Genomic DNA, 26,416 nt, shown 5'->3' on the forward strand with positions numbered 1-26,416 from the left:
CAGCAAGGGGTCCCCCCTCGCCAATCTTTCACAAAAAACACCCGTCTAGCTGAAACCACTGTCAATAATTTCCCCAACTCTATATCTGTGCCTAAATCAAAACGTAGATTCCATGAACAAAGCTTCTTTCTTAGAACTGCACGCCTGTGGAACTCTCTTCCGTTTGCCTGTTTCCCACCTGACTTCAACTTGGATGTCTTCAAGTCCAACATAAACAAATTCCTGATGAATCGCCCCTTAAGTAATGCCACTCTATCAAATCTCCAATACTAACGGATACTACAACACTATCCCATTGATTACTGTACATGCAATAACCATTATCCCCGAGTGGCTTCTGGGCCTTGATAAGTGGTGATCTCCAGGTAAAAGAAAAAAAATATTTTTGGAACGTTTGGCATGAGCAAGGATCAAACCTCAGTTTCCTGACTCATTAGCAGACACATTAACCACATTATACAGCCGCATGTACACACTTTACACAAAACACATTCATGAGCACTAAAGAAAAAATATGCAGGCACACAACCATCTACATTACGTTAGAAACATGTATAGAGTGTCCACAAAGTCACTGAAAAGTTTTGAACTTAAATACCTTCTTTATTTTTGATGATATCTTTCTGTAATTTTAACACAATCTCACTATGACATTGGGAATTTTTTTAAAAAATGCAAACTTCAAACAATCTTTATTTATGAAAAATAATGCCTTTCAAATATTACCCATTTTCAGCTTCGCACATTATTTCTCGCTATGGCAATGTCAAATGGGCATTATGTTCTTCAGACTTGACTAGCTCTTACTTTTTCTTGCGGGAATATCTTAAAGAAAGAGCCTATGTTAGCAAACCCCAAATTCTGCAAGAATTGAAGGAAAACATCAGGAACGAAATCAGGGAGTTAAATCGCAATCCAGAGATTCTGCAATCTGTGATGAATAATGTTTTGGAAAAAGCATAAAATATGCGAAGCTGAAAATGACCAACATTTAAAAGACATTATTTTTCATAAATAAAGATTTTTTGAATTTTCATTTTTATAAAAGTTATTCCCACTGTCTTAGGCATATTGTGTTGAAATTACAGGAAAATATTTTCAAAAATAAAGAATTTATTTAAGTTCAAAGTCCTTCAGTGACTTTTTGGACAGCCTGTATATATCGGGTGTTTTCTTTTTAGAGGCAGCGAAGTTTAAATTGACAACATTATTTTCTTTAATTTCAGATTTTGGCAACTATCAGTTATTTTGAGTTTAGCTTGGTTTGGCAATCCATCATGAAGAAACTAACTGACACCAAAGCAGCAATTTACTGAGAGAAAAATTTGATGAGTGAATAATAACACCACATAGGTTATGGAGGCCTACAACTACTACTATGAGATGATTAAAAACAATAAATTAGATGGGGAAAATTTGATAACTTATAAAGACAGATAGACAAGTAATTGCTGACATTAAACTTGAAAGCAACCGTGTTGTAGTCTTTAGGGAAGTAGTCACGGGATAATGATGTTCCACAGATGGGAAGGTTTTAGAGAGAAATATATCTATCTTCATGAAGTTAAGTATGTTTAAATGTTTATATACTTATATGCACAGGATTCTCTTCTGGACTAATTAATACAGCTGCTAAGCGTAAAGAATCTTATTGTGGGCTATATTTAGTTCTATGCAAAGGGGATAAAAAGGGAATGAAAGCACTACATGAAAATTCAGATGCCTCCGATTATTGTAATATTTTAACGATATGTATTAGACATCAATTAATAAATATTTCCCAAAGTTTAGTTTCTTTTAAGTATTTTAAAGGGTAGTTGGGCGGCATAACATGGATAACACTGAAGTTCATTAGAAAGAACGCCTGAGGTAACAGGTTTAATTCAACAGGGGTGGAAGAAATACATAGGTGAAAGTGATAAAAATTAACCTGAAGGAAAGTGATATAAATTTTTGATAAGCAAGGTCGACTGTAACCAAACACGACAATCCAGAATGAATCGCGAAAAGAAAACAGTGAGAATAGTTCATCCTGGTCACAGCACCAAATTGAGTATGTTATATGATGCTATACTCAGAAAAATTACAACTTTTGATTCATAAAAATATAGATCAGCTTTATTGTGAATTGTTTGCTTTCGCACCAAGCCATTCGTTTCTATTTAAGTCAATTTCTTAAATGAATACAATGCATACCAGAACTTAAAAAGGACATTAAAGATGATGATGATGATGATGATGATGATGATGATGATGGAGGGTTATGATCAGATTTGCATTGAATTTAATTCATACTCCCTACCTCCTTGCTCTCTGTTTCCGAACTGTATCAACATGCAGAAATTTTAATGAAATGTGAAAAAAATATCTTACTGCTTAAGATGCCCCCATATACATCTGGCTCTTAATTCACAGTGGTCCGTTACATCTCATTGGCAATGTGCGATTTTGGGTGAATCAAAATAAAAAAAATGTCATCAGCAAGCAAGATTCCCTGAATTTCATTTTCTTCTTAAGACCCCTTAAATTCAAGCCTTAAATTTTAAACATTTTTAGAATCAAAATAATGTAATGGATTTTGATCAGCATTAGGATAAGGATTCTAGAAATAAGGTTTAGCATCATTATATCTTGATTTTAATCTTTGTAAGGAGATATAAGAAGATGCAAAACGATTTTGTTTAAAGGAAATTTATTTTACCCGTCCTGAGATGGATATTTTTCTAGTTTAATACTAACAGGGAGGCCCGACGTTGTCTGGGATTGAATGATGATCAACGAATGTTTCACACCCCCATATCTTTATTGTCGTTAAAATCAGTGAAATAACTCATTTTTCAATCAAATTGATTAATTACCTGCTCTAGTTGGGGACCCACGCTTGTGTACCAGGAGGAAGCTGCACATGCTTCCCTGCACTGACTTAATTCACAATACATTGTAGTTTACATTGCACTGTAGAGAACCTACTGTTGATTTTATAAAATTATTTTTTTATATATATAATGGCTTGAATTAAATTTTAAAATGTAAAAGTCAAGTATCATGCTTCCATTGTGCTCTAAACAGAAACATTCATTGCGAACGCACCCCTGTTATATCAAAGAATCTACTGTTGATTTTATATGCCTGGCGTTTCTGCTTGTGCGGTGATAAAACTTCCCAAATGCACTTGTGATAGTAGGCTGATGTCAAAATCGCTTGTTCCTTCTTGTCATCACATTTTTTTGATAATCGATAATCGATACTTATCAAAGACATTCCGATACAAATCTATCTAAGAACACCGCCAGATACATAAAGTACACTTGTGAAATTTCATAAAAATCAGCCCAGTCGTTTCAGAATCCGTATGGAATGAACGTGCACGCGTGTACACACACACACACACACACACACATACACACACACACACACAAAGTTTCTTTTATTTAATAGTAGAGGTATTATTGGAATCGATTCATAGACCTATCTATTTCTAAACTGTCCCTTAATACAGAAGTTCTATGAAGGAAAATCCGACGTCTTGAGCCTCTCTGCAGAATTAACTATGATTTAGAGACTTCTAATGGTTGGACAGGAGAGGAGAAGGAAAAAGAAGAAGAAAGAAACTGACCACGCTCAGGGATTTGCATTATTTTATTCGAAACCAAGTATGACATAAGATTTACACTATTTTATTAGAACAGACAAGACAAGAGAGTGGGAGGAGGGAAAATCTTGAAGAAATAAAGAAAGAAAAACAAAAAGAAGAAAAATAAAGGCAGAAAAAAAAAGTAAATATGCCAGCCATGGCTGGTTGAACAGGTTTGAATTCTGTTTGTGAGTCGAGTAACAAGGGAAAAGATGGCTTGCAAATATTCACCTTTTTTGTGTGTGTGTGAGGGGGGGGGGGTTATCTGTTATTGGCTCATTTGGACCCAACGGAAATGCTGTCCATCCAATAATACCAGAAACGACCGCGTGTTATGTACATCGAGTCCTGCAAGAGAAATGAGTTGCTCTGGTGGCCGTCTTTTCTGAAACCATATATCATTCGTTTCGTCTGTCAGTTATCCGTTCTGGACTAACAGTTATCTAGCCATGCATTAATCATCTCTCTTGTCTTAAGCAGAGGAAGAGATAAAATAAGACAAAAAATAAAGACATCTTTCTTTTAAAACTCTTATTCACCAAACAAAGCACAATGCCACTTAGACAAAGGGTTACATATATGGCATAATCACGTTGACACCGAAGTTAAGCAACGTTGAGCCTGGTCATTACTAAAATGGGTGACCCATTTGGGAATTCCAGGCGCTGTATGTAGGAGGACGTCGACACCTCCCTACAAGAGCTACAAAAACCTAACCTCGTCATCACACCTAATGGGGTTATATATATACGATTGAGGACCGATTGTGAATTTCATATTCCCATGGAACTTTCTCCTTCGAAGGAAGCCAGTTACACCCAAATAGAGTTAGTGCCGGTTCACACACACACACACACAAGGGGTTACTATTTTGGACCATATCTACGGGGACACCATGTAGGGAGTTCAGCAATGAGATGTAGTTCACAGTACATTAAACTTTTACATATCACTACAGTCAGGGAAGCAAGAGACTGGGAGGGGAATTCCAGAGTCCATTTGATTGGTCAGTTTCTATTGCCAGTGTCGTTAAGTGTCTTAATAGAACTTTTCAATTTTATTTATTCATACGTTTAAATTATATGAAAAATATTGCAACAAGTTTATGACAATATAAAACCACTTCATAAATTCTGACCCAGAAACAGCAATTCTTTTCCCTTTGTCAGAAACATCGCTCATGGGATATGAGGACTAAATGACAAAATAAAAGAATCAGGAGTGTAGGAGGTTAGGGTTAGGGTTTCCAAAAGTAAACAAAATGTCTACTTTCGACTTTCCCATCTTTGTTATCGAAAAATTTTATTAATCTTAAAGTTAAATATGAAAACAAACAATATGCAAAAAAAAATGATGAAAAAATAATAATGAATAAAATAATAATGAAAAAATAATAATGAATAAAATTATAATGAAAAAATATAATGAAAAAGATTATAATGAAAAATATAATGAAAAAATATTAATGAATAAAAATATAATGAAAAAAAAAAATGAAAAAGATTATAATGAAAATATAATAAAAAAGATTATAATGAAAAATATAATGCAAAAATATTAATGAATAAAAATATATGAAAAAGATTATAATGAAAAATATAATGAAAAAATATTAATGAATAAAAATATAATGAAAAAAAAAAATGAAAAAGATTATAATCAAAATATAATAAAAAAGATTATAATGAAAAATATAATGCAAAAATATTAATGAATAAAATTATAATGAAAAATATAATGAAAAAGATTATAATAAAAATAATAATTAAAAATAATAATGAATAAAATTATAATGAAAAAATATAATGAAAACGATTATAATGAAAAATATAATGAAAAAATAATAATGAATAAAAATATAATGAAAAAATATACTGAGAAAGATTATAATGAAAAATATAATGAAAAAGATTAAAAAGATTATAATGAAAAATATAATGAAAGAATAATAATGAATAAAATTATAATGAAATATATAATAATGCAAATAATAATTAAAATAATAATGAATAAAATTATAATAAAAAATATAATGAAAAAGATTATAATAAAAATAATAATTAAAAATAATAATTAATGAAATTCTAATAAAAAATATAATGAAAAAGATTATAATAAAAATAATAATTAAAAATAATAATGAATAAAATTATAATGAAAAATATTATAATGAAAAAGATTATAATAAAAATAATAATTAAAACTGATAATAATTAAAAATAATAACGGAATAATTATAATGAAAAAAAATAATGAAAAATTATAATGAAAAATTATAATGAAAAATTATAATGAAAAACAATACTGAAAAAAAATAAGAACAAAAAATAATAATGGAAAAATAATACTGAAAAAAATTATAATGAAAAAATTATGAAAAATATTATAATGAAAAACTTATGGAAAAAATTATAATGAAAAAAATAATAATGAAAAAATATAATTAAAACAATTATGAAAATAATAATAATGAAAAAATTATGGAAAAAATAATAATGAAAAAAATTTTGAAAAAATAATTATGAAAAAATATAATGAAAAAAATTTTGAAGAAATAATAATGAAAAATATAATGAAAAAATTATGAAAATAATAATAATGAAAAAATTATGGAAAAAATAATAATGAAAAAAATTTTGAAAAAATAATAATGAAAAAATATAATGAAAAATAAAAATAATAATGAAAAACTAACTTTTACTATGGTTGTTTCTTCCTCTTTCTTGCCCAATATCGCTATGTCACGTTTAATAGCTCCGTTTTCAAGGTACATAATTATAAGAATTGCATCGTCATAGATGATGGTGTATGACTTATTTACTACTGTTCTTTGCTGGTAGACATGTTCCCAGGACTTGTTGCTGCACTTGATATTCAACTTTTTACAGGTCGTCTAATGGAGATATTTACACACTCAATAGTGTTGCATTTTATAGTAGTCATCTCCTTACAGTATTAGATGCATCACAATCTCTACTTTTATAGGGCAGAACAAGCATTTGTTGTCATTGCCGAGACTACACATCTTCTTGGTCATCATGCTTTGATTGAGCAGCCCTTATAATCCTCTCTTGATCATACTAGAACCATCTTCTTTTTAGCCAGTCGATATAACTTTCCTTATCTTTTCTAGTCCTGTGTGAAATAATCCAGAAAATATTTGGCATGCAGTTGGTTGGACAATTCTTACGATTTTTGGGGTACTTGTACAGTTCAATCAAGACATATAAAAAATGAAAAAATATCGAAAAACGTTTATATTGTACATAAAGGCTTCCTTCAGTCTTGACAGACTATGGATATCCACTGTAAGGGTGCCTGAGCGTGAAATTTGTGTGGCAAGAGTTGCGCAATCTCCAACCACGCCTCTCCTGAGTCAACATTGTTGCATACCAGTGGCAAGTTGAAGTACAAGACAACTGGAAACAATGCCGAGATAAGCGGAGAGCACATACAGCGCCTAGAATTCCCAAATGGTCACCCATCTGGTACTAGCCAGGCTCAACGTTGCTTAACTTCGGTGATCTGACGAGAACCGGTGTGTCAACGTGATTATGCCGTATATTATATTGTACATATTCGTTATGGAATGAAGTTGTCAAAAAAAAAAAAAATTCATTTAATTTCATCAAGTAGTTTTTTTTTTTTACTTAAAAAAAAAAAAGCAATTTGTCATAATACCGAGCAAAAGGTTCGATTTTTAAGGAGAAAAGCTAGTATTAAAGATGGGGAGAGATTGTCGGCGCTTTAAACTGAGTTATCTCCCCGTGAGGTGGTCAAAAAATTCCAAGATGGCTACCTTCTACCTTCAATGTGCTGTCATAAAAACGTGTTTTTCCACTGTAAAAAAAAAACAAAAAACAAAAAAACTACTCGATCAAATTAAGTGATATTTTTTTTCAAAGATCTTCAGTCCAAAACGGATACATACAATATAACCTTTTTCGATATTTTCATTTTTTAATGTCTTGATTAAACTGTACAAGTACCATTTTTGCAATGGAAAATCTTAGTGTACTTTTGGCGACTCTGTTGGTCTATTTCCATAGCAGAGATATTTTCTGATTCTCATTTGTAAAACAGTCTTGTTTAAAATATTTTATCGGTTTGTGATGGAGATTGTTTTGCTGACTCTTGTTTCATGATGTAGATGAACCATTTTGAGGTTTAGATTTTGGGAGCTGATCAGACATTGTCCAGCACTCACGATAATGGCACGATAATGGCATGATAGTGGCACGATAATGGCATGATAGTGGCATGATGCTGATGGTCAATCTCTGAGAGACCTATACCTCCTGCTACTCTGGGAAGATACAGTCTAGGCAGACGCTGGTTATTGTATGTTATTCTGAACAGTCAACATTTTTGGTGTTTTAGTATCTAGTATGTCTATGTCCCTTTGTGGCCAGTTAACAATGTCAGTTGTCTGTGTGTATATTTGTATGTCCAGCTAAAAGTAAAATAATACACAACAATTACTCACAAATGTCATCTTTTCTTGATCAATATCTCCCACCCCCGGATGAATAATATCAAAAATTTAAAAAATAATTATTCATTCTCTGGGGGTCAGATTTCGGCAGAGGAGTCGTTTTGTGTGTGTGTGTGTGTGTTTGTGTGTGTGTGTGTGTTTGTGTGTGTGTGTGTGTGTGTGCGTGTGCGTGTGTGTGTGTGTGTGTGTGTGTGTGTGTGTTATTATGTATTGAGTTGAAAAAAAATGTCAACTTATTATTCATGGAATTATATAAAGGAGAGTTGTGTATGTGTAGGTCCAGTAGAGAGGAATGGGCTGAGTGAAGGAGGAAGAAAGGGTTACAGAAATAATATAGAGATACGGATAGAGAGAGATAGAAATTTTAATAGAACTAGATACCATTTTTACCTGAAACGATCAGGAAGCCATGCTAGTCTCTTATAATGCACTTTAAAAACAGCAACAAATGCTGCAGATTGAAAAGAGAGTTTTCTTCGAATTGTTGTGACGTCATATGGGAAATACTGCTAAATAAGGGTATGATTACAAAAAAATTAGAAGGTTCTATTTATAAATAAGGGTGAAAATTGACCAATCGGATGGAACCACACTCTGCTACCAACTAATCAGAAACTGGAATCATTCCATAAAATAGACTGAATCTCTTAAGAATTCCTGCACATAACTTTTCGTCTTCACACTGGAAGGAACTCTGATATCCGATTCAAAATTTCTTTCGGATTGGCTACCTACCAAAAACTATTCTTCGTCTTTATCTGCATGGTTTTATGATTCAAAGGTGGATCGATAACGGCATTTTGTTTGGACCAACATTTCTCTTCTAAAACTACAATGGCCCACAACTCGAAAGGAGAGTAGTTGTTCTTTCTCTTTTTCTAGATGGATTATAGACGAACTATCATACAAGTGCTATCAACACATTTTCTCACCCCAGGCGTTAAGCACACATTCAAATAGTGAATACTATTAAGAGTAAAATAATGTTTTCTCTGATCAAAATAACAATGAAAGATTTGGAAATTATCAAACAATATTTGTGTGGTGCTGTTTACAACCGAAGTGTTAAAAAAATAAAGATTTTGACGATGATGAAGACAAGGTAGATAAATGCTACATAAACGTTAGATACCTGAATGTCAAAACCAAAGTTATCTCTTTTGGTGAGAAACAGATCTCTAGATAAGAGTTATCTTCCTTGGTAAAAATTAAAAAAAAAAAAAAAAGCATAGACTCCTTGTGTGAAATTTTCTGGTTAAGAATTAAAACCTCCTTTTTTTCTCGTTTGCTCTCTGACTAACTATAGATTGAACTGGCCCTTGGGCATGTCTTTAAATAAAAAAGACACCATGAAAAAAATCAAGCTTTTTTTTTATCGTGCTAAACACATACACTTTTTACCTTCTTCAGAATTACTTTTTGTATTCGTCTATTTATGAAACGAAACTAGGGCAATAACCCAAGGCAGGTTTAACTGGCTTCCTCTGAAGGAGGAAGTTTCATGGGAGTTTGAAATTCACAAGCGGTCCCCAGTCGCATGTATATCCTGTCAAGAGGAGCTGAAGATGTTGTGTTTTTGCAACTTGTGCGGGGAGGTATCGATGTCCTCCTACATACAGCGCCTAGTATTCCCAAATTGGTCACTCATAAGGCACTGACCAGGCTCAACGTGCTTAACTACGATCATCTAACGAGAACTGGTGTGTCAAAGTGATTATGCCATATATAACCTATTTATGGGAACAATGTATATAATTCTTTGTTTAATTCATAACATGCATTATTAACTGTCTTTGTATTTTGTCATAAACAAACAATTAATAAATGGAAATTCAGTATCCATGCAGCATAAGAACCATGCTATCATCAGACTTTTCCGGGCAATTTATGTAAAATGCCGGAAGGTGCTGAAATGCTGAGCCAATGCAATTGTTATTTAAGAAAATGGATAAAATACTTTTTTTTTCTTTTTTTTTTACAAAAGAGTTACCACTTATCAAGGCCCGGGGGCCACTCGAGGATAAGGGTTAATGAATATACATAAGTAGTGGAAATTTTGTAAATTGGATTACTTAGGGGGATGGTTCATCAAGAAGTTGTTTACGTTGGACTTGATTATAGTCAGCTGGAAAGCAGGCAAACGGAAGAGAGTTCCACTGGCATGCAGTTCTAAAAAAGAAGCTTTGTTCATGAAATCTACATTTAGGTTTTGGCACAGATAAAGAGTGTGGGAAATTATTGATAGTGGTTTTGACTAGACAAATGTTTTTTGTGAAAGTTTGACGAGAGTGGGGACCGTAGATTGAAGCTCAGAGACAGGCTCGCAACATCTCTTCTGTGGGAAAGAGGTTGCAGGGAAGAGAAAAGGGCATCCCCCACTAGGCTATGAAATCTATTTTGTACTCTGTCATGACAAGATAAATTGCTTCTATCAGCTCCTGCCCAAATTTGGCAACAGTACTCCATGCTTGAACGTACCTGACTTTTATATAAAATTCAGTTATAAGTTACACTGTTTTGGAGGTTGAAGGTTCAATCCTCAGTGCGGGTGACACTAAAATATTTGCCAATTACTTAAGACTTCTATCCAGTCATGGCTGATGGAGTGAGAACATGCTACCTCCGTGGATTGAATAAAAGATTTCTGTTCAAAATTCCTTGCAGATAGTAGAGTTTAATAGAAAGGTTCCCAAGTTCGACAACATATACCTGAAGAAGGCTAGAAGTTGAACCAGCCGAAACGTTGTGAAAATAACACTCAAGATGAGAACAGTAGTCCAAATAATATGAAAAATACAAAGTATTAATTCTCATCTCAAAAATTCAAAATAAAATCTCTTTTTTTTTCTTCTTTGTTTTCTTGTTTGAATTTCAGAAGAATACAGAAAGAATTTTGGTAACACGCCACGGAATTCAAATTTTCCACTCACATGTCTCTAATCTTTGTAAAATAGAATATTAAATATTTTAATTCTTTAAAAAGAATTAATAATCAACAAGAATTGTCTTCTTTTATGAATGGCGTGTCTCAGGGTTCTATTCTGAGCCTAACTCTCTTCCCGATTTTCATTAATAATCTCACAAATCACATTCCTATATCATTCATTGGCATACATGTAGATGATACTACCATCTATGTTGACACACAAAAGGCCGACAATGACCAAGATCTTTCCAATTCTCTCTCTTCTCACCTTGAGCATATGATGCAATGGGGAAAAAGGTGGCTGGTTCATTTTAATGTGTCCAAAACCGAACTTCTATCTTTTCACCACCAATGCTCATATCTCCACTTGACCCCAATTGGAATGAATGACTCTTGTCTTGCACAAGTATCCTGCCTTGACAAACATCTGGGATGGACTTTCACTTATAAAATCATTAAATCTGTTACCAAAGTAGACGGGAATATGATTGGATCATTCTACTACTTCAGAAAGTATTTTACTCTCGACTTGATCCTCTGCCTGTATAAGAGACAAATAAATCCTAAAATGGAGTACTCTTACCACATCTGGGATTCGGCTAGGTCCAAAACCGGCTCGGTTTTCTCTATACTATCTTTATTTTGATGGCAGGTGCTCAACTGAGCTTCAATCAATGGTCTTCCCCTGTAAAATTTTTACGGCAAACACTCATCTAGCTACAACCACTGTCAACAATTTATCTTACTCTCTATCTGTACCTAAAACTAAACGGAAATTCCATGAATAAAGCTTCTTTTCTAGAGATGCCCATCTATAGAACATAATAACACTGGGTTTCTTCCTTCCCAACTGACTATAACATGGTCGTTTTCAAGTCCAACCTAAACAAATTTTTGTTGAGCCGTTCTTGTAAACAATCAATTTCTACCCAATTTCTACCGTTACCGGTTATCACAATGTTCATTCATTAACCATTATCCTCGAGTGACTTCTGGGCCTTGATAAATAGTGACTTTCTTGTAACAAAAGAATTACTGACTATGAAAAAAAGTGTCGAAAGAAGGCTGGGGACATATGGCCAAGAATTAAGTTTAGAATTCATTTTCATTTGCTCATTGACGACATATGCAAAAAGCGGTCCTTAAACTACATAAGAAATGTTTTTTGTTTTTTTTTTAATTTTGCCTCATGCTTACTATATACAAGTTTTACCTTTTTTAGAAATAATTTTGTGCATTTCTCCGTGGTAGACGGACAATGTATTTAATTGTATGTCTAGTCTATGTTTCATGCATGTTTCATTTAGTGTCTTTAAAGTTTGTCGTAAACAAAGTATTAATAAATCCAATTTAATTATCTCCTACAACTTTTATACTATCCTTTACCTTCAAACACATGCAGTATTATCAACGACTGCAGAGCAAATTTTGTCGATATCAGAAATCCGAATTTTTATTGCCAGTGTCACGTGCAGCATAAGTCCAAGTTATTTTCGTGTCCAAATAAATCCAAATCACTTGAGTGGTGCGATATGCGTTCAGAAAAGTAAAATGCTGGTCCAAATAAGTCCGAGTATCTTGCCTCCAGTTTTGTGGGATGTAAGTTTCGAATCCTCGTCGCCAGTGTTGTGATTTTGAATGGCTGATAATAATTAATGCAACATGGTGGTATATTTATAAGAGTGTGTTTACAAAAGTATAAAAATAGTATGTTATAGAAAGCCTGCCTCTGATACTGCGTCTATGGCTGCACCCAACGACTAGCATCATCATTACCACAATACTTAGTTATAACTCTATTCAGTCTCTGATATGGAGTTGATCAACATCACAGTCTCTGGAAAAATTCACCGACACCTGATATAGAGTAAATCAATATCGCACAATAAATTATCTGATTTAAATTTGTCTTTAATATTACACTGCCTGCAGGATGGATGCTTAGTTAGGTTTACTTGCTTTTCAGAAAGATGTTGCACAAGGTTGGAAGGTAAAGAGAACCAGCACTCTGGTTGGTATTGTTAGAATGCTCGAATAGGATTTATGAAAAACCCGGATGAGCATAAGAGATATAAAAATAACAATTCCCTAAATGCACTATTTTCTTATATATTAGAACATGACCATTGCTTAAATCTAAACCAACACATTAAAGTTATTCTAAATAAACATCAACTAAGACCTCTTCAATTAGCACTAGTCATAAACCCTAACACAAGTACTAAATGCAATGTCTTCTGCAACTGATTTTGTACCTTCCTGTAACATTTTAAATAATAAAAAGGGAAGATAACCTCTAGTGTCACATGACATACAGCTTCTGGAGACATCCGGGTTTTTATCTCTGTAAATTTACCAAGCATGAACATGTGTTCGTTTTGCTCTCTCTCTCTCTCTCTCTCTCTCTCTCTCTCTCTCTCTCTCTCTCTCTCTCTCTCTCTCTCTTTCTCATCAAGATCAATCCTGCTATCCTACTGCGCGGCAGTAATCGATATTTAGCAAGTATCGATTACTTCATATACCAAATATCACACTTCCAACTTCCTGTTAAAATCTATATTAAAAATATCTTCAAAAACAAAGATTCGTTTTACTTCATACACCACATATTTCGAATTTCAACGTCTTGTTTGTTTGGGTTTTATTTTAAAAAATTCTTTCCATATAAAAAAAAATTCTTTCCACATAAAAAAAATAAAATTATTTCCGCATACAAAAATAAAATTATTTCTGTATAAAAAATAAAATCATTTCCACATAAATAAATAAAATTATTTCCGCATAAAAAAATAAAATTATTTCCGCATAAAAAAATAAAATTATTTCCGTATAAAAAATAAAATCATTTCTGCATTAGAAAATAAAATTATTTCCGCATAAAAAATAAAATTATTTCCGCATAAAAAATAAAATTATTTCCGCATAAAAAATAAAATTATTTCTGCATAAAAAATAAAATTATTTCCGCATAAAAAAATAAAATCATTTCTGCATAAAAAATAAAATTATTTCCGCATAAAAAATAAAATTATTTCTGCATAAAAAATAAAATTATTTCTGCATAAAAATAAAATTATTTCCGCATAAAAAATAAAATTAATTCTGCATAAAAAAATAAAATTATTTCCGCATAAAAAATAAAATTATTTCTGCATAAAAAATAAAATTATTTCCGCATAAAAAAATAAAATTATTTCCGCATAAAAAATAAAATTATTTCAGCATCATACACATATTCCAAATTTTAACTTTTGCTTTTTTCTTAACATCAGTTATCTTAGAAAAGCCTTTGAACAATAAAGATTAAACGTCGATTACTGTATCAACAAATGAGCGATGTTTCTGACAAATGGGGGGGGGAGAAAACGCTGTATACTCAGTTGAACTATATATATAGTTTTTAGATGACAAGATATCCAAAAATTGAAAATAATTGAATTTCGCCCATCGCCACTCATGGCGAATTTTCTCTCCTCAAAATTTGAAAAGACGTCGAACCTTTTCAGTTTTTGTGCCTTAATTTTTCTTGCCTGATGATATCTAATATGATTGAAACGGTCTGTACATCGTAGCAAGATATGACTGTATTTACATAATTTTTTAAAATATATATATATTATTGTGGGGATATACACACCCTTATAATCACTAAGATGAACTTATCCATTAGCCATATAAGCAGCAAGTATAGACCGCTCAGTGAGAGCTATCCGGATGTCGTACAGAGATGACTCCCCGCGGACTTACTAATCTTCCTGTATCATTAACCCTGTTCTGGATATAAATGTTCTTCGTATTCTCATCAGTCGTCGTGTTTTCCTACTTTCACCTTTCCCGACTCCACTACACACACACACACACACACACACACACACACACACACACACACACACACACACACACACACACACACACACATAAGGGTTTTAGGCTCATTACCGTTGGGTTCCGATTTCGAATCTTGCTAGATACAGCCACTCTGATGAGTCGTAGACGACGAAACACATGTCAGTGGATAATTACATTTTAAAAATAATATATATATACCGCTCCCCATGTGGGGGTACCAAATTGGTTAAAAAGGGAAAATTAGTCCCAACTCGCATTTAGGTAAAAATGCACTTTCGTAAATAATTGAATTCATTCAAAACATATCGCTAAAACGAAAACAAAACAACATCTCTCTCTCTCTCTCTCTCTCTCTCTCTATATATATATATATATATATATATATATATATATATATATATGGAAACGAGAAGGAACAGTAGAGTGCATCGGTTACATAAATCATGTAAGTTGTAAATGGTGTTTTTCTAAGTTTTTTTTTAAGGTAAACATCAAAAGAGTACGTGACTACATATGCAGCAATGACATACTTTTGCTGACTTGTTAATCGTAATATAAAACACTTTTGTAATGGATACTTTTTGAAAAGTAATGAATGCCCAACTGAGAAAACTTGATATTTGGAGCTTGAAAAATTATGTATATATATATATATATATATATATATAGAGAGAGAGAGAGAGAGAGAGAGAGAGGGGGGGGGTAGAGAGAAAGAGATGTTTAAAATTGCAAGTTTATAAACTGAATAATTCTCTTACCTTAAACAGAGTATAAATATAAATACAAATATTTATAAGACAATCCCAACCAGATGAAAAAGCTCAACATTTGAGATAGAGTATTGATAGAAGAGAAATCAGTTTAAACTCTCTAAATTAAAATTTACAACAATTTATTATTCGACAAATTCTAATTTACAGAGTTTAAGTTGATTTTATATAAAAAACTAAAAGATGCAAATTGAAAGTTAAATAAAATATCACCAGGTCGATAACGAAAAAGGAATAGGAAACAAAAGAACCGCTTTAGGCCATAGCATTTCAAAGCTAAATCCTTCTCATTAGAAGAGGAGAAAAGCCAGGAATATACATTTCCAAAAAAAAAAAAAAAAGCTTAAGAACATTCGCTTAGTAATGAGATAAAGAAAAAACATAAGTAGGAAAGAAGACAAAGAAGCATTCAGAAGAATCGAGGCAAATAACGTGGGGCAGTGAAAAAAGGGGGACGAAAGGTATAGTAAAACAACAATAGAAAACAAAACGTATGAATTGCTCCTATTAATTGTGTAGAGCTTTTACTATCTTGATAAGCTTTATATAATATATATTTTTTATATTATAATAAGATATTAAGCTTTGCTTAATGATTGTACCTTTATCAATTTCATTTATTACTATATATGTGTGTATGTGTGTCTGTGTTTGTGTCTATGCGTGCGTTCGTGTGTGTGTGTGTGTGCGTGTGTGCGTGTGTGTGCGTGTGTGTGTTTATGCACTTTAGTTTATTTTTTTTATGTCTCCTTATCGTTATCTGTCCGTACGTATTTGGGTTTTACATATATACATAGAGTTTTTGAAAGGACCGTTAATTCCTCTGGATAAACGAATTCACTGTCAGCGCCTGAGTTGATAAGAAAATTCAATTTCCTTGTGTACAAAAAGAATCAGAAAGCTCCGAGTTTGCGAAGCCTCTAAAATCCACATTTTCACATTTGATCAAATTAGTGTCATTTTGGGCATCCTTAGTTTAATCAAGCGAGAAATAAAATTACAGCTCAATTTTTTTTTAATTTTTTTTTTTTTAAGAAAATACAAAAATACAAAAGGATTAATACTTGAGTTTGTTTTATGTTTGGTTTCACAAAATAACATCTTATTAAGAGATCATGAAAGCATATTAGTGTTTTAGTTTTGTGAATATTTTTGGAATAGTGGGGGGGGGGAAACCAGTGGATGATAATTAATGTTGTGGAATTCTTTTTATGGGTGTGTATTTTACACAATAAATTCAATAATAAAAATTGATTCCTTTTTTTTTCCTTTGACATATTTATGTCATTATCTATCTATCTATCTATCTGTCTATCTATTTATCTATCTGTCTATCTATCTATCTATCTATCTATCTGTCTATCTATTCATCTATCTATCTATCTATCTATCTATCTATCTATCTATCTATTAGATAAAAGCAACTGTGTCTATGTGTCTGTGTGTGAGAGAGAGAGAGAGAGGGAAGGAGAGAGAGAGAGAGAGAGAGTTCGGTACCTACGGACTCGAAAACGGCTGGGACGATTTTTATGAAATTTCACACAAATGTACTTTATGTATTTTGAAGTGTTCTTAGATAGGTCTTGTATCGGAATGTCTTCGATAAGTATCGATAATCGATAACCGAAAAAAAATCGATGAAAAAAGGAACAGGCGATTTTGATCAAAGTTAACACCTTATACAGCCTAACATTAAAAGTGGATTTGAGAGGCTTTATTACAGCACAAGCAGTAAGGCTAGCCATATAGGTCAACAGTAGGTTCTTTGATATGACAGAGGCACGTTCGAAATGAATGTTTCTGTTTAAAGCACAATTGAACCGTGGTACTTGACATTCCCTGCTAGTATAACAATAATTTTATGAACCCGACAGTACTTCTCTACAGTGCAACGTAGACTACAATGTATTGCGGACTAAATCACTTTGGGGAAGCATATCAAGCCCCCCCCCCTTGCACGGCGATGGGTCTGCAATCGATTTGATTGAAAAATGGCGATTTCACCGATGTCAATGACAATAAAAATATAGGAGTGTGAAATATTCGTTCATCATCATTTAATCCCGGGTAATGTCGGGTCTCCCTGCTGATTATTATCATTATTTATAGAATACATTATGTGCGATTTTCGGTGTAGTCACTGTTTACAACGATCTTAATGAGAAGAAGATTTATTTTCATATACTAGCTGTCCTGCATCGTTATAAGAATTGATCTTGTTTAAACTATACACACTCAATTATTTTCCTTGTTTTAGTTATTGCAGTTTCATAACGCTTCGGCCATTCTATTTGCAGCCATCTTTTATGATAATCAGAAACCTGAGAATTTGTAAATGAACCCTTTATTTAATCCATCGGGACGGGGGCGTAGATTGCTCCCATTCCTCATACCATATCCTTTTAGATATCCAGAATGCTGTGTGGCCTTTGTGTCTATCGCCATTTTTAATTTGTTTCTGTGTCTGTCGCCATTTTTTAATTTTTATTTAATTTAATATGTATGGTCCGTTGGTTGGTTTAAAAAAACACAAAAACCATTACATGGTTACAAATGTTTGTTTTCATTTTAGAAATTTAGTTTTGCTATTTTGTTAATAAAATAAAACTCGTGCATTTGCCATGAAACAGCGGATTAATCATTGTTACAGCATAGTTGGAAATAGTTAATATATTTTCACACCTCTATATTAAAGTGCATAAAAGAGAAAAGGCCAGTTAATATTCCCAAAGAAACGTCACTGGTTGTAATCTCAGACTTATTTTTGTAATCCAAGGATTTCAAATGAGATCATTTATTTGCAAATCTATGGTAATTTCTAAATCTACGATAAGATACGTTGTTTTTTATTGGGGGAGGGGGGTGAAAGACGTCATGTTGTTTGTGACATCATTTACATATTTTGAGTGGTTTTTCTTATCTTGATTTCTGACGTTCTTACAACCTTTCAATTGGTATGATGTTTTTGAATTTTTGAGATGAGAATTGGTTATTCGTATTAATTGGATTCATCGGATAACTGTTTTCATCTTGAGTGTAAATTTCACAACGTTTCGGTCGATGTAACCGCTGACCTTCTTCAGGTGTATCTTGTCGAACTCGGGAATTTCAATTGGTGTGCTTTTGCTTCTCTTATTTTATCCTTCAGTTCTTACATTCCACAAACAATGTTTCTTTGTTCGCTTTCCTTCATTTTGTTCTCACTTCCCACGCCCTTCTTAAGGGCGACGACACATGTAATGTTTTAAACTGAGCCGAATGAATTGAGTTGAATCGAATTGAATTGCTGTTTCCTGGGTTGGAAGCTATGCATATAACATTTATCCTTGGCTAGATTTTACCTTGAAGTATTACTTTTTATTTTACATCAAGTGACTTCATGTCTTGTCTGGAGCTATGTCCATAAAAAGATACCTTTACTCTAGTTATTAAATCTGTGAATTTTTAATTGAATTTTTACTTATTAGATATTGCTCTTTCCGTAGATTTGTGCCAAAGAATGAACTTGGAATGAAGTTAGCTGCGTAAACACCTAAATGACTGCCTCGGCCAATGAAAACTTCCGATCTTGGCTGATAACTCACTTAGAGGTTGTGTCATGATAAAACATACAGACCCCTACGTGCAACCTGCGACCTACTTCAGGTGTTGAAATCATGCTTTTTTTCTCAACTAAGATCGCAGGTTGCAGCGACCGAAACGTTGTGTTAATAACACTCAAGATGAGAATGATAGTCCGATTAATCAACATAACACAAGCATTCACATCTCATCTCAAAAATTCAGAATTACATACAGACCGTTAGTCTATAACAAGTTCACGTTAGAACGGACATCCAACTACAAACTCCAATTCAATTTTGACTATTATTGTTCTAAGAATAACGAACATTTAATGGAGATACTGCAATGGCCAACATGCAACGCATACCTGAGACATGCTAATCAAATATGCATACTTATATGAGAAATTAAACACCCGGAAAGACGAAATTTAAAATCTAGAAATCAATTTCTTTTAATTGAAAGCAGGAAAATTATATATCACACCAGGTGAATTTATCTGTAGTTGACTGTTTAAAAGAAATTTTTTATTTATTATTACGAATATAATAACTATTTTAAATTGTATTTTATGCTAATCACAAATATGGCATCCATTAAAAATTATTCAAATTTCAGGAAACAAAATCAAAAGACAGTTTTTTTCTATTTCAAAGAACATTAGCCACTTTCCCTTTTATCCCTTCGCTTTTTCCCGTGAAACTTTATATATTATAAGAAAGTAACCAAACATGCAGATCTTTAACACTTACAGTACTTCCTAAAGTTTTGCAAGCTTACATTTTGTCTCCATTTACAAATTATTACATTTAATCCGACTAAGCTGCTTCTCTAAAATACATGCTCTGACAAAGAAAGTGGCAAAAATATTCACTCTCTTGCAATTAATTCCTCCAACGAAACTCACGATCACTGGGTGTATTCCTTCATAAGTATAACTTTCATTTTTTTTTTTTTTGCTTAAGAGTCACCACTTATCGAGGCTCGAAGGCCACTCGAGGATAAGGGTTAATGAATGTAAGGTGGTAGTGTAGCAATCGTTAATGGTGTAAGTTGGGTAGAATTTGATTATTTATGGAGACGATTCAACAAGAACTTGTTTGCATTGGACATGAATTTTACCGTATTATATTCAACCAAGAAGTAGGCCAGTGAAACAGTGTTCCACACACGGGCAGTTCTAGGGAAAAAGCTTTGTTCATGGAATCTGCGTTTAGATTTTAGCACAGTTAGAGAGTGGGGCAAATCGTATGTAGTGGTTGTAGCTAGTCGAGTTTTTTGTGGAAGTTTGGTAAGGGGAAACGATAGATTAAAGTTCAGTTGAGCATTTGCCATTAAAATAACGATAGAGGAGAGACAGGCTTGCAACGTCTTTTCTGTGGGAAAGAGGTTGCAAAGAAGAGAAAAAGGCACCACCTACTAGGTTTAGAGCCGGTTTTGAACTCTGTCAAGGCTGGATAGGGAGCACTATTTATTTATTTTTTCATATTTAAACTCATACAGTTTTCTACATATTAAGTTAGATTTTAAAATTAAATAACAAACGCTCCCTGACTATCACTTACATTCTATCCATGTTCCTGAATGTAATAAAAAATAATGGAATATTGAAACGGTTTCATTTTAGCAGTGCTTTTTTTTTTTTTTTCACACAGTGATCACCACTTATCAAGGCCCGGAAGCCACTCAGGGATAAGGGTTATTGCAAGTACATTATGTTAGTGTGGAGATTTGATGAAGTGTTTACTTAAGGGGGCGGTTCATTAGGAATTTGTTACCATTGGACTTGAAGACATCCAAGTTGTAGTCCAGTGGGAAGCAGGCAGACGGAACAGAGTTCCACAGGCGTGCAGTTCTAAGAAAGAAGCTTTGTTCATGGAATCTGCGTTTTGATTTAGGCACAGATAAAGAGTGGGGGAAATTTTCACAGTGGATTCAGCTAGACGGGTGTTTTTTGTGAAAGATTGGCGAGGGGGGACGAGAGATGGAGTTCAGACGAGCACCTGCCATGGAAATAACGATAAAACAAGGATAGGCTCGCAACGTCTCTTCTGTGGGAGAGAGGTTGCAGGGTAGAGAAAAGGGCATCCCCCACTAAGCCACAAAGTCTATTTTGTACTCTGTCAAGGCAGGATAGGCTGTTTTTAGCAGCTCCTGCTCAGATATGGCAACAGTATTCCATCCTTGGACGTACTTGGCTTTTATATAGATAGAGAATTGCATCAGTAGTGATATATCTTCTGGAGCGGTAGAACGATCCCACCATCTTTCCAGCGACCTTGGCAACAGACTTGATGTACGTGTTCCATTTCAGATCAGGAGTAAAGGTCAAACCCAGAAGCTTGTCAAAACACGGGGCCTCACCCAGACGAGAGCCATTCATCACAATTGATGCCAGATGGGGATCAGAACGTTGATGATGTAAGGATAGGAGTTTGGTTTTGGATGCATTAAAGGTAACCAGCCACATCTTCGCCCACTTAACCACGCGCTCGAGATCAGAGGAGAGAGAATCAGAGAGAACTTTGTCATTTACAGCCTTTGATGTGTTGCCGTAGATGGTCGTATCATCAGCATAGATGTCAACGAATGATTTAAGTATGTGTTTAGGGAGGTCATTGATGTAGATCAGGAAGAGAGTTGGGTTCAAGATTGACCCCTGAGGGACTCCAGCATTTATATTGCAGGCCTCCGATTTTTGTCCATCTACCACTACTCTTATGAGCCTATCGGAGAGAAATGGTTTAATGATTGAGAAAACATTTCCAGTTAAACCGTAGCTGGAAATCTTGTGAAGTAGACCCTTATGCCATACCTTGTCGAAGGCCTTTGATATGTCGAGAGCAATTGCCCTAGAAAGGAAGCCTTTGTCAAGAGATTCACTAATCCTGTGGGATATAACCGTCAGCACATCGGCGGTAGATCTTGCAGAGCGAAACTATATTGTGTGTCACTAAGAAGGTTATTCCTGCTGAGGTGGTTGACTATTTTTCTATTTAATATGGATTCCAGCAACTTACTCATAACACACAGGAGACTTATTGGTCTGTACTGAGAGGGAGATGACTTATCACCTGAATTCTTAAATACAGGGCAAACTGATGAGGTCTTCCAGGGAGTCGGAAAGCACTTCTCCTTAAGGCAGCGCTTAAATAGTTTCGTAAGTATGGGAGCAAGTTCTGGTTGAAGCTTTTTTAACACTATAATTGGGATGCCATCAGGGCCAGTTGCTTTACTGGAATCTAGGTTCTTGATTAGCTTGGCGACCTCCTGCACGGATATTTGTATGTTACCTAGCTTTTTCTGTGTTATAGGAGGAAATATGGGGAGTTGATGGCCTTCGTCGCATAGGGTAGAATTAGCTGCAAAGTTCTTTGCAAATAGTTTGGCCTTGTCTGACGCTGACGAGATGACCTCTGGTCCATTGATAATGGTTGGGATAGAACGCACACTTCTGTTCAGGATCCTGTTTGTTATTTGCCAAAACTGGTGGGAACCAAGCCGCTGATCAGCTACCTTGGATTTAACAGACTGGGCATATAGCTCTCTTACATTTTTTATTACTCTTTTACAGTGATTGCTGGCAGTCCTGAAAGCAGCTTTTGTCTCAGTGAATCGAGCATTTGCCATTAAAATAACGATAGAGGAGAGACTGGCTTGCAATGTCTCTTCTGTGGGAAAGAGGTAGCAGAGAAGAGAGAAAGGCACCACCTACTAGGTTTAGAGCTGGTTTTGAACTCTGTCAAGGCTGGATAGGGAGCACTATTTACTCTTTCTAATAATTGATGATACATAGAATGGCTATCTCTAATATTGGAATGAATTACCGAATAACTTAAATCACATTTAAAATGTTATCTTAGAAATTGTTGATAGTTGTTGTAGATAGACAAGTATTTGCCATAAAAGGGATAAACTTGCAAAGTGCTCCTGAGAAAGAGGAAGCAAAAAGGGTCATCGGGCACTTGTGAAGATGCTTTTGTACCCTGTGAAGGTGGGAAAGGGTATTCTTAGCAGCTAATTCCCAGAGGCTTCAAAAGAAGCTGGCAAAAGTGCATTGAGAAAGGTGATGAATATAGAAAAATAAATTCTGGAGCACAAAAGGTCTCTCGTTTCAATAGTACCACTCCCATTTTCGTAGTTCTTCAACGTTCTTTTCTAGTTAAAAAATAGGAAGCATTACTTTTGGAACGACCCTTATAATATATATACGGATTTTATACATTTGTCGACTGTTTCACAACTGTGCATGTGCGGATTGAAAATATGATAGGTTCTTTATGTTAAGAATATGTAGGTTTAGAAAACACTTTTTAAAGATCGTGTTAAGCTGGTCTAAAGGTTATTGGACCTGACTAGCTGTCTTTAAGTTTTTTGTTTCGATCTCAGCTCGAATAGTTTTTTTTACTTACAAGAAATGAACAGTTTAGAAAAAACATAATACACGCATGGACATGTCTCAGTTTGTTTCTGTTTTTATTTTACTTAATTGTTTAAAGGAATTGAACGCTACGTTTAATACCTACGGTATTTCTGTTTATAATAAACTAGCAGGGAGACCCGACGTTGCCCGGGAAAGAATGATGATCAACAAACATTTGGCACTCCTATATTTTTATTGTCATCGAAATCCGTGAAATCGCCCGGAAGGAAGTTTCACATGCCTCCATGCAGTAACTTAGTCCAAAATATATGTTATTCTACATCGCACTCTAGAAAACCTACTGTTTCTTTTATAAAATTATTTTATATAAACTTCTTTCCAGTTAAAAAAAAAAATTAAGAAATTTACATGTGGGGTTTGAAAAAATGTAAATTTAAAATCTTATACAATTCTTTGCAGTTAATGAAAAAGAAATTAAGAATGTATGTGCGGAGTTTGAACCTACAAACCACGTCATACAAAAAAAAAAACAACAGCAACAAAAAAAAAAACGCTATTAACTTACCCACAGTAGAATTTTCATGGCCCATTGTTCTATCGTTGTTGCTAAGTGACGAAATGAAAAAAATCGCTTTACCGTTGATAGATAAATTAAAATAAGGGTTTCGATTATCGGTAAAAACTTAACTAAGATCACTCCCAGACTTATTCATTAAAGTTCATTAAATTTTAAAGAAAATTTGTTCAGCCGTTTCGGAGTCTGTAAGAACGAACTCAAACACACGCACCGACAAAGTTGCATTTATATAATTGTAGAGATAGAGATAAGAAATCTGCATTAATTAAAATATAATATTATGCGAATTTTACTACTGGGCAACGCTGGGAAGGCTTGCTAGTATATTATATATCTAATTTACAATGTAGACAGTTTTTCGAACTTTGAAACTGGAGTTGCTCCAGAGCGTTGCAAATTTAATTAAGAAAATACATTGTTCTTCTTGTATTTTCTGATGCCAACTTCTAGACCTTTCGAAGGGTTACCGATTCCAGTCTTAAGTATATTTATAGAGCCAACAGACCTAATAAGCAGGAATTTGGAATCTTGACAAAACACACAACTGTTAAGAAACACGAATGGCGGCAAAGAGCCTAGAAGAATCTATCAGCTAATTGGGAGGGCAAATCCCAAAAGGAAATAATGCACAGAAATGTTGCTAGTCTCTCTCTCTCTCTCTCTCTCTCTCTCTCTCTCTCTCTCTCTCCTTCATTGTTATTTTATTTACCTCGTCTCCTACGATGCTAGATGCAAGGTCAGGTGTGAACGTGATGAAAGTGTTTTTCTGGAACGAACTGGATTCGACACACCCAGGTTTGCAATCCATGTCGTTAACTACTTAGCCACGCTCACTCTCTATTATGTTTATGGTATGCTCTTAACTGAAATCCAATCTCTTTTTCTTAGTAGTCACCAGTTATCAAGACCCGGGGACCACTCGAGGATAAGAGTTAATGAGTGTACGGTAGTCAATGGAATAATATCGTAGTAATCGTTATTAGCGGAGATTTGGTAAATTGGATTACTTACTCATCAAGAATTTGTTTACGTTGAACTTGAAGACTATCAGACTGTAGTCAGCTGGAAAGCAGGGAAACGGAAAAGAGTTCCACAGGTGTGTAGTTCTAAGAAAGAAACTTTGTTCATGGAATCTACGTTTAGGTTTAGGCACAGATAAAGAATAGAGGAAATTATTGATGGTGGTTTCAGCTAGTCGGGTGTTTTTCGTGAAATTTTGTCCAGACAATGAATAAAGACAGAAGAAAATAAAAAATGAGATGAAAAAGAGAAGAAAAGGAGAAAAAAGTAACATTGTTAACATGGAACCATCTTGTCACTGTACACATTTCAGCTGTACATGAATCCCCCTCCTCCGCGAAACATTCACAGCAAGAACTCGTCTAGCTACGATCATAGCAAAGAACTCTCCTTTCACCTTATGTGTACCAAATCAACAAATGAAACTTCCATGAAAAAGTTTCTCTCTTAGAACATCTGTGGAACAAAATGAGACTGCTTCCCAACTAATTGCAACATATTTGGATCCTTTGGATTACTGTTCTCATCTTGAGTGTAATTTTTCACAAGGTTTCGGTCTATATAACATCCAACTTTCTCCAGATGTATCTTGTCGAACTTGACACTCTTTTTTATTAGACTTGGGAATCTGCACGGAATTTCTGCAAGAACCTGTAGCTCAGTGAATAGAGTATATCATCCCATTCCCCACATTTTTTTATGTTTATGAAAATATTTTCACGTATTACATGACTTTTGGCGGTAATATGCAAAAAAACAAACAAAACAAAAAAACAAAACAGTATACTAAATATTTAGAAAATAGTAATTCTATCGGAATTGGGAATTTATCAATGCATCCATGATTGTATTGGAATCGGGAAAAATATTAGAATCGTCCTATCACTACTAATATATATCAAATCAAATTTATTGACAAGATAAAACAAAATGAAAAAAGAAATCATGCAACTACACAGTTAGAAGTTCGTGTTAAGCTGGTCTAAAGGTTATCATACTTCCAATGTTTTGTGATACATTGGCAGATTGTCCCATAAAGGAAAAACACAGCTAGAGAATGCTACCCTTTCTTCAATTAAACAAAAGAAACTTATATATATATATATATATATATATATATAAAAGTGAAAATGTCTGCCTGTCTGTCTACATTTCCCTACCAAATAACTCTGTCAATTTTCGGTCTACAGACTCGAA

At 33.8% G+C, this 26,416-nt stretch overlaps 1 protein-coding gene and 1 pseudogene across 1 annotated transcript in view; both read right to left on the reverse strand.

Annotated features, from left to right (window-relative positions):
• The window catches only part of LOC145242665 (protocadherin gamma-A4-like), a 423,021-nt gene that overhangs the window by 251,805 nt on the left and 144,800 nt on the right, over nt 1–26,416 (reverse strand). The gene's annotated exons all lie outside the window — the stretch shown is intronic.
• Nucleotides 7,083–7,199, reverse strand: LOC145243082 (5S ribosomal RNA; annotated as a pseudogene).

This window comes from Euprymna scolopes, chromosome 21, assembly GCF_053919585.1.
Source record: "Euprymna scolopes isolate OS-2025 chromosome 21, ASM5391958v1, whole genome shotgun sequence".
Classification (NCBI taxonomy): domain Eukaryota; kingdom Metazoa; phylum Mollusca; class Cephalopoda; order Sepiida; family Sepiolidae; genus Euprymna; species Euprymna scolopes.